We start from the raw sequence: 8,073 nt of genomic DNA, 5'->3' as shown, positions 1-8,073 counted from the left end.
CAAACAATACAAAACCTTGGTTGTTAAAAATGCATCTGATGTATGATTATGAATGCATTCCCTGTATGTGTGTGTGTGTGTGTGTGTGTGTGTGTGTGTGTGTGTGTGCCAATGGACAAATTTCAGTAGTCAGTTCTCTCCTTCTATGGGTTCTGGGAATAAAAGTCAGAATTTTGCAGCAAACTACAAGCACTTTTATTTGCTGTGCTGTCTAGCTGGCCCTACCACTTTTTCATTTCTCTCTCTCTCTCTCTCTCTCTCTCTCTCTCTCTCTTTCTTTCTTTCTTTCTTTCTTTCTTTCTTTCGACAGGATCTCATGTAGTTCATGGTGGCCTCAAACTGGCTGTGTAGCTAAGGAAGTTCTTGAACTGCTGACCTTCTGTCTTATTTTCCCTCCCACTGAGATGATAGGAGTGCACAACCATACTCAGTGACATGACAGATTCCCTTTTAATTTATGATCTTTACTAATGTTCACATTTGTCTTTGAGCAAAATTTGGATCATTGTATGTATATTTTGATTATGCTTTTTGCACTGATAATATCGCATTTCCTTATGTCACTAAAATAGTATTTTAGGGGTGGAAACATGGCTCAGTGGTTAAGAACACTGACTGTTCTTGCAGAGGACCCAGGTTTGGTTCCCAGCACCCACAGAGCAGCTAACAACATCCATAACTCCAGTTCCAGGGCACCCTCTCTGACCTCCTTGGGCATTGCATAACATGGGTGCACTTACAGGCAATATACTCATAAACATAAAAATGATAAATATAGTTATAAAAATACTTATTTTAATGGGTGTATACTATGTCACATAAAAACTACCACTTATTTAACTCTTTACTTTTTTAAAGAATGTCTTCAAAAAAAAAAGAATGTCTTCCTTTTCAACATATAACTGATTCGGACCTTAGATTCATTATGTATTTCAGGCTGGACTTTTCTTCCCAATCCTCTTGTCTCAGTTTCCTGAGTACTTGAGGTCATATATATATATATATGCATGAGTGTTTTGCATGAACATGTGTGTGCATCATGTGCATGCACAATACCCCAGGAGGCCAGAAGAAGTCAAAACCTCTGGAACTGGCACTATGGATGGTTGTGAACTGCCATGTGGGTAGGAGCTGGAAACCAAACACAGGTCCTCTGCAAGAGCTGCAAGTGCTCTTAGTTGATGAGCCATTTCTTTATCCCTAGTTTTTCATTTTGTAAAATATTTTATTCCTAGGCACCGCACACACCTTTCATCCCAGCACTTGGGAGGCAGAGGCAGGCGAATCTCTGTGAGTTGCAGGCCAGGTGGGGCTGCAGGGAGACCCTGTCTCAAAAAGAGTAAAAATAATTTTATGTATTATTTTTATTGTATATGTATGAGTGTATTGCCTGCACATATGTAAGTGCAACCTTGTCGTACAATGCCCATGGAGGTCAAAAGTGGGTATTAGATCCCCTGGAACTGGAATTATAGATGGTTGTTAGTTGCCATGTGGGTGATGGAAATTGAAACCAGGTCCTCTACAAGAGCCACCAGTGCTCTTAACTGCTGAGCCATCTCTCCAGCCCCTAGTTTTTCATTTTTTAAAAGTACACTTTCATTAACTACATTTGCAAATGAGTTTTTTCCAAGTTTCTGATAACTACCTGATGATAAGTTGCTAGAATTAGTGGGCCACAAAGTGTAAACTGAAAGGGCACTAAATTACTTTCAGGAATGGCTATCTCAATGTATTCTCCTATTGCAGAATATGAGTTCCTGTTCATCTTAACGACTGCATACACTGAGTAAATGCATAGATTATTTAAACATTTCTATATTCTTTTCAGTCTATACTTGTTATAAATAAAATTTCGAGGAACCTCTCTGAAGCATGATACTGGAGATCCGAGGCACAGCTTGAATTTCTGCTTCACCTGCTAACATTGGAACCTGAGTTCTTACACTGTAAAATATAATAATAATGGGAACCTCTAACAGTTGTAATGTGTAATGGCTATTACTTCAGTGGAAAAATTATATAATGACATTTCCCCTTTTATTTTGATTTTTTCAGGTTGCCTGTTTAATAAAATTATTTGATCTCTCATCTGTCTGTATTGTATGATCACTGTACTTCTTTTCAGCTTTGAAGATTTTTGCATGCAAGCATAGAAAGTCACAGAAATCACAGACAAATTCAACTTGCTAATATTTCTTTGTTATTTTTTGGTTACTGGAATACGATTGAGGTTTCTAAAAAGGCATACTGTGGGTAAAACAGGAAGATCAGCTAAGTGTATCATGTGAAATCATCTTGTCATTTTTCTGCACTTCCAGGGAAAGACTAAAACATAACCAATGCAAAAACATCAAATACGACAAAGATAAGATGTCATTCACTCAGATGCCAATGTCTTTGTAAAACTTTCATTTCCCTCTCGTCCTCTTCAGCTACTTTACATAAAACCAATTAAATAGAATGTAATTATTCGACTATGTAGGCTAAACATACATTGCACACTCTTTCTGAAACAAAAGGACCAGAAGTGGGAATTGTTTCTTATTGAAACAATGTTGGGGATTCCGAAAACCATAAGACCTACCTTCACCTAGAAAATAATCCTTCTGCCTGTTAAAGGGCATATCCCAAGGTGCTTTTTGCCCCACAAACCAAGGAAGCATTCAGAGTATTTAATTCAATGTATGCACCTGGCACCCATTATCCAACAACAATTTTTCATTGTTTCTTAAACAGATTTATTCGATTACTGTGCCGGAGATCTTATTCAGGTCCTTGCACATGTTAGTAAAAAGCTCTACCACTGAGCTACCACACCACTCCTTGGGAATGGTTTTAGGTCAACAGCATGTCTGTCATTTACTTTCTCCTCCTCTTCTTCCTATCCCTACCTTCTCTTCTTCCTCCTCTTCCCTGCCCTCTGTGTTTTTAGTTAGTTGGTTTGTTTTTGTTGTTGTTTTGGGCCTCACTGCATAGCCCTGGTGGGCCTGGAACTTGCTACGTAGATCAGGCTGGCCTTGGACTCACAGAAATCTGCACACTTCTGCCTTCTGAGTGCTGGAATTAAAGGCCTGTGCCACCATGCCAAGCCTTTTTTTCTTTAGGCAGGGTGTCGTGTAGCCAAGACTGCTCTTGTACTCTTAAGCCCCTCTTGAACTGCAATTTCAGGCACATGCCACTAAGCCTACATCCTTTCCTTTTCTCCGAAATCTTTTTCAGTCTGTTTTTTGCTTCAGAAAGACTAGCATTGAGACAGGAATGGGCTGAGAACTTAGGAGATCATGCTCTGGTTTTAAATGGCTTGGACTTATGGAACGTGTATCCTTATAGGCCACACAGTTACCAATCAGATTTGTAGATGAGGTAAGAGTAAAGGAAGCTGAGTGAACTTGCTCATGGTTACATAGCATGGTTCCACTGAAGATTAAAACAACCTTTGTATCTTTGATTTGATGATGAATAACGTAGCTGCCAAATTGTCATGTAGAGGCATAACCAGAAACAGCTTTCCCTGAAATGCAAAACTAGAGAAAGTTCTGGCATGGTGGTGGTGGTGGTGATGGGAGAGAAACAAAGGGTTTAATATTTCTCTGACACAAACTGAAAAAAAATTTTCCAAATGATTTTGATCATTTGGGTGACTGGCCTAAATTCCATTTTTGCCCAGGTTTCTCATTCCACAATTTCATGAGAGCATTTGATGGGAAGTGTTTGGTATTATCCAATATTAATGGGGTATTTATTTAAATGACATGATGACTACCTGCAATGTGGTATCCTGGATTGAATTTTGCGATAGAAAAAAGACATTAGGGGAAAAACTAGTGAAATCTGAATAAAGTCTATAGTTTAATTAACAGCAATGTCCCTGTGTCGATTTCTCAGCTCTGACAAATGCAGTACTGTAAGAAGTTACAGTGCTAACGCTCAGGGATACAGGATATAGGGAATGTAGGGAAGATGCAACTTCTCTGTAAATGCAAAATTTTTCCAAAGTAAAAAGTTTATTTTGAAAACTAATCTTAAGTTAGAAGAAACCAGAGCACTCAATGAAGCAAAGACAGATTGCTAATCAAAGCACTGATTCACTCACACTGGGAGAAAATCCTTTAGGGAGATAATTGCTTGATTTGTGTGGAAAAGTTACTTAGGAAAAAAAGCCTGTTATATCCCAGAAGATGAGTTGGCTGAGTTGGGGAGGGTTGTTTTAATTTCAGGAGAATCAAATGATGATTTTCTTCTTTGATAGCACGTTCTGTTTATGCAATTTTCATTGAGGTAATTGTTTTAAATGGAAAACACGGATCCCAATGGATTACTTAATGGAGTAATCAGCAAAGACTGGAATCACTTCATAATGGGCTTGTATATAGCAGGCTAAAATGGATAAACAGCTTAATCCGAAAGATGATTATGTTGTATATATGAAAATATTTTAAAAGAAATATGTCGTAAGCCAGGTGCAGTGGTGCTTACTTAGGGGGTGGAGGCAGGAGGATTGCATAAGCATAGGAGGTTCAGGTCAGCTCAGGCAACATGGCAAAATTTTTCAAAAAATAAAGTAATGCTTTGTAAAAGTTAGCTATCCGTATTGAGCTGGATTGGCCTGTTCACAAGAACTCTCTTTGTTCTGTGCTACGGGATTGGAGGAGACTCAAAAGTCCTCAAACCTTATGCCCCCTCCTGCCTTCCTGCTACAGTACCTGAAGCACCCCCATGGTTCAATCTCAATCAGTAAACATTTACTGGGAAAATAATAGTAATAATAATAATAATAATAGCTCCAAACTTGAGAGCAATTATTATGGGCTAGGTGATTGTTCTAGTTTGCTTCTCTATTGCTTTGATAAACACTGACCAAAAGCAAGTCGGGGAGGACATGTTTTATTTCATCTTATTCTTCCAAGTGACAGTCCATCACTGAGAGAAGTCAAGGCAAGAACTTAAGCAGGTGACGGACCTGGAGGCAGGAATTAATGCACAAACCATGGTGGGATACTGATTACTGGCTCACTATTCTGGCCTGTGACTAACCTGCTTTCTTATAAAACCCAGGACCACCTGCCCAGGGGCGGCACCACCCATAGTGGGCTGAGCCCTTCCACATCACTCAGTAATCAAGAAAATGCCTCACAGACATGCCCATAGGCCAATCTGATGATAGAGGAAATTCCTCAACCTAGGTTCCCTCTTCCCAGGTGTGTCAAGTTGACAACTGATGCTATCCAGCACAGTGATTTACACGAAGTCTCTAAATTCTCACAACTATGTGGTTTTCCAGATGGGAAAATGATGGCTCAGACTGGTTTGGAAATGTGGCCAACATTCAATAGCGAGTTTGTGGCAGAGCTAAATGTCGAGCCTGTTTCTATCTCATCCTTTAACTTCCATCGTAATAATTAAATACCTACCTAGTACTACAGTGAACTATGCCATAGGGACAGAGGGAAAACTGGGTGAAGGGAGAATCATCTGTGTGCCAATGGGAAGGAAGAACAGATGAAAGCATGTATGGCTGGAGTCTTAATTGGAGAGTCAGCTACAGGGAAAAGAAAACATTTCAGAAGGCAAGGTGAGGCAAGGCAAGGTGGGGATATTCTTAAACATGCTAACTGGTGGGTGGCAGGATATGAAGAAGAGGTTTATTTGAGAGGTAGATAGAGCTAGGAGAAGTCAATATGGGATCTTATATGTGGAGAGAATTTGAAGCAGTCATCACATACTTTTGGGAGGCCAAATGGGGTAGAAAGCTGATAATAGGTGGTGGCATTGGATTATACCTCATTAGGAACCGGACCAATATGATAGGGACAGCAGCCCCAGACTCAGAGGGTTCAGGAGCCAGGGAGTGTTGAGGAAGGAAAGGGGTGTGTTGCCCATATTTGACCAGGAAGTTAAGCAGTGAGGAAGGATGATGTAATTTAAGGACTGTTTTTATTTTATGTGGACAAACTGTGAGAGGTGGAGTATCTATGGCTCAATGAAAGAGAGATGCAGTTGAGGCAAGAGCAGGGTCATGGATGCAGCCAGACCCAGAGCAAGGCAGAAGGGGAGAGATCAAGAATGCACTGAGTGGAGGAAAAGGCCAAAATGATCATGGTTGGCCTGGGGGCAGCTGGAAGTGTTTTTAGAGGACCTGCTCCTCTCTCAGAAGGTTCCTTCTTCTCTCAGCTTTGTGCTCCCTTCTGCCTTCTGAGTCTCCATGAGACTTTCGGGTTTAACATCAACACCATGAGCTGTGCAGCTGGGGCAGCCTGGGGACACTGCCCATCTGAGAGCTATTGACAAAGGGTGCCAACAGAGACAAATGTATGTGTTCTTAGTTTCTGTTCATTTTGTATTTCAGTTCAGTAGGTGCAGTTGCACTTAGGACTTCTGTTTTTACTCACTTACCAACAGCACAGAATTGAATAATTACACTGACCATGATAATCACCATTGTGTACTCACATATGTGTCACCATTTACTTATAGTAATCACTTTTAATAACATTCATTTTTGTTTCTTTCATAAATCACATGCTTGGCGAGATAGTAGAGGAGAAATATCTAATTTGGTCTAATATAAATGAAAAGTGAATTCATGTGTGCTTTAAATGCATTTTTGTTGTCTTACCATGTTCATCATTTAATGGAAAAGAATATTTCCTAATTTCTCTTTTAGAACTAAATGAGGCAAAAAATACTGTGGATGTTTAATGCTAAATCTTGAGTTATACTGTTTACCAACAAATAAAACACAACTCACCTTTAGTATGTTTTATACAATGCTCAATTATCTACAAATCAGTAGTTATGAATGGCATATGTGATATATTTTCAATGAATTAAGGAGGAAAATCTTAGCACTATCCTCTTTACAGGAGCAGAATCAACTGAAATGGCCATGTTGTCTGCAGAAAATATAATAGCAAGTTCTTTCATCTAACAAACATATATTGAATTCCTGCTAGGTACCAGACAGTGGAAAGGGATGGATAAAAGATTCTCTGCTCTTAAGCAGATAGCACATCCTCATTGAGGAAGCAGAATGTATATGGATGGCTTCATCTACTATATTGTTCTAATTGCAGGATAAAAGCAATTACAAGATCAAACAGGCACATCCAAGAGGCAATATTATCTACGAGGGGTGTGTGTGTGTGTGTGTGTGTGTGTGTGTGTGTATTTGTGATGGGGTTGATGTTGGTCAGAGAGTTTCACCAAGTATGTGGTGATGGTATTAGACCTGATTTGTTCTTGAAAATTGGAATATACAGGGAGAAAAGAGGAAGAAGGCCATTTGCAATGTTTTTTCTATTTATAGATTATTTCCCTCACCATTCCTAGGACTCACCTCTCCCCCAAACCAAACCGAAGTCAAGATGGAATATATTGCTCTTATGTTTACTGGCCCCCTTTGGCACCCTTTTGGTCAGAATAGTGTATATCACTCTGAAGTTTTAGAAGGCAGTCTTCTACAATACATTTTCTTTGTATACACTTGTCCCGTCACCTGCGAAAACAACTCCCTGGTTTCTGCCTGGCTACCTGAATCTTGGTGACCTCGTACCTAGAGCAAAAACACTTCATCAGCAACCTTGGGACAGCTCTTTAGCTACCACCATGGTTCTGCTGCTAGGCAAGTGGGTTGACCAGCTCAGTGACTTTGAACCATTCTCTGTCTTCCAGTTGACCTGGTGAGATTTGACCTTGCTGCGCTGCCCAGATCATTTTGAATAAGTGATGGTTCCAAAACATATATTCATTTTCATCAGGTAAAGTTCTGACCAACTTTGGTTTAAAGCCTTCTAAAACCAATGAGAATGGGGAGGATCTAGATAGAGTAGTACTGTCATTTGGTTTTATCACAGGTAAGGCACATAATAATTTTGTGTTAAGATTGCTACAGACCGAAGACTGTATTCTGTTTGTCTTTTTATCAAAATTGCTTACATGTAATCAAGGGAATATTTGGCCTTTGTTGCCAAAAATTAAACAAAAAGGTGAAAGCTATCCCTTTTCCATTCAATGTTGTCCATAAGTTTTGTTTTTTTTTTTTTTTTGTTCTTTTTTAGACAGGGACTCCTT

The 8,073-nt window shown here is 39.5% G+C and overlaps 1 pseudogene; it reads right to left on the bottom strand.

Moving 5' to 3' along the window:
• Nucleotides 1-1,768, bottom strand: part of LOC108490487 — a 4,380-nt pseudogene extending 2,612 nt beyond the window's left edge.
• Between the last annotated feature and the right edge of the window lie 6,305 nt (nt 1,769-8,073).

Source organism: Nannospalax galili, unplaced genomic scaffold (genome assembly GCF_000622305.1).
Source record: "Nannospalax galili isolate Female #2095 unplaced genomic scaffold, S.galili_v1.0 scaffold371, whole genome shotgun sequence".
Lineage (NCBI taxonomy): Eukaryota > Metazoa > Chordata > Mammalia > Rodentia > Spalacidae > Nannospalax > Nannospalax galili.
This window is presented reverse-complemented; position numbering and strand designations above follow the sequence as displayed.